The following is a 2,361-nucleotide window of genomic DNA, read 5'->3' on the forward strand; positions in this document are numbered from 1 at the left end:
TTTTTAAAAGAAATATTGCCTGCTGGGCTAGATCAGGTTGCTAGGAAAGGTGTAAGCAATTTTAGTAATAGTCTACGCCTTCACAAATTACTGGTGCTAAGTGCGGAGCAGAGGAGGGATGGGTGGCTACAAAATGCTCAGCCCCATCCTCCCACTCTCATTCCTCTGCTTTCGTTTTGTTCCAGAAAAGTACGTTACCTGTCTCCCTTGGAAACTGTCCCTGTGGCAACTTATAGGACTATCTTGATGCAGACAGGCTACTTTGACACTTCTTTTTGTGACTCTTCTTATGGTAACATCCTGAGATTGTCAGAAAGATGATGTGAGATCACCTGTATCCAAGATACCATTTGGATGATTTTCTACTGAGAACTTGTTTTTGCAGTGTTTCACTCTTCTAGCTCTTGAACTCTCAGTCTGTATATCACGACTGCAATTTTATCTGAAACGTGTTGCAAAATCTATATATTTGCCTTTATCAGCAAAAATCCGTAACCTCAAATGAGATGTTTTTGACAAGACCTACTTTCCATAAAGCCACGCTGCCAAGTATCACATGCTGCTTCTGTGGTTCTTTCTGAACTGAATCCCTCATTGGCTTTTCCCTTGTTTTGTTCAGATGCTAACAAAGTTTACTTGTACCTACACCACCAACATGATGAATTTCTAGCTACTCTCTTTATACGCACTGTTACTTGGATTAACACTGTTATCATTTTTTTCCACTCTGTTGTGAGTGAATATGCTACATCTAAGCATGTCATAAATTTACCAATTAAAAATACGCTGTGCACTGCTGGCTTTGGATGATAAGAGGGAGTGTATGTGTACGCAGGATGACAATCTTGAGCTCCATGAATTGCAGTCAGGACTTCTGATTTCAAAAGCATAAAACTCCTCCCCAAGGGCAGTCACCAGCCACAGCCAACAGCTCTGGGCTACGTCCTAAACATCTATAGGGTCCAGAAACGTTGAGACCTTTTGGAGTGATGCTCACAATGAAATCTGTCACAGCTGGGCTTCCGTTGCACACAAAGATGTGATAGCACAAGGCACACAAGGGTGTTCTTTGTTTTAATCCCTACTGAACAGAGCCACACGACTAACATTTCACAGGAAAAAAAGGTTAAAAAAGAAACTGTGGTCTGTGACACCAAGATATACCTAAAACTTCTTTCATTAAATATCACGGCCCGTATTGAGGTAATTTTCTCTGATCTAGATTTTAAAGCTCACAAGCTTCCAGAATTGCTTATTCCTTACCAAGAACAAGAGACAGCTTGGAACCTTGCTCTCACTGCGGGAGAATTCATGTGTGGATGAATGTAGACACAAATTAATTCGCACATTTGCATGTATGCTCTTCGAGAAAGTGCAGGGGCACTTTGCTCAGATGTGCCCTCCCAGTAGGTCCCAGAGGCTCTCGTTGTCTTTGGGAAGACTGGGAAAAGAAGGAAACGCTGTCTGTACTGCCAAAACCAAGAAGATATAAAGAAATCATGGAAATTATGGCTTGGGGCTATCTGTAAATCCTACAAGTTATAGTTATAACTGAGAGTTTCTCTCACTTGTGAATCAGAAATTACGAACCTCTTGCTTTGGAGTTCCTTTCTTGAAGGTGAGAGGCCAGCATTAAACTCGAACCCAGTACTTACCCAGCTGATCCACTACATAGATCCAACTAATACAACAGACAAAAAAGAAGTCCTATCATTTTTCAGTCACAGCAGAAAGCATTTCATTATCAGTTTCTGCTCCTTTTGTCCCAACTGTCCATCAACATTAAGGAAGACAGAAAGAGTATGCCACTGTGCCGGGAATGATTAGACTTCAGAACAACCAAACTAAAGACAATTACTTTCTTTTTTACGTGTGACTGGGAATAGCTCTGCACAGTCATGGCAATGGAAACTTTAAAATATTTTCTGTATTTTCAATGGAGTTTAAAAAATATTCCTTCTGTTTTGTTCCATTTTTTCTGTGCTTGTCTTCCTGTTAATGTTTATGCCAAGAACCATTGTGAAACCCCTCTGATATCATCAATCCATAAATATGGTTTATCATTTCTAGATATATAATGCATGCAAGCTTCAGGTTCATAATTAGGCAGGAAAAATGTCAGACCCGTAAAAAGCAAAACACAGCCCGTTATGTGCTGGGTGGCAGAATCAAACGGAGGCGGTGGGAGGCTGTGAGCTGCCTGAAGATCTGAGTCCTGGCTGTAGTCAGGAACGACAGATGGTGTTTGTCAAGAGGATAGAGCCTTACCTTCTTATTTTATCATGGAAATATCACAGTAAGAAAACTATCAACATTCACTATTTTATCTAACAGATTTAAGAAATACATCCCACAGTAAAA

Source organism: Pygoscelis adeliae, unplaced genomic scaffold (assembly GCF_000699105.1).
Source record: "Pygoscelis adeliae isolate BGI_AS28 unplaced genomic scaffold, ASM69910v1 Scaffold4, whole genome shotgun sequence".
In the NCBI taxonomy this organism is placed as follows: domain Eukaryota; kingdom Metazoa; phylum Chordata; class Aves; order Sphenisciformes; family Spheniscidae; genus Pygoscelis; species Pygoscelis adeliae.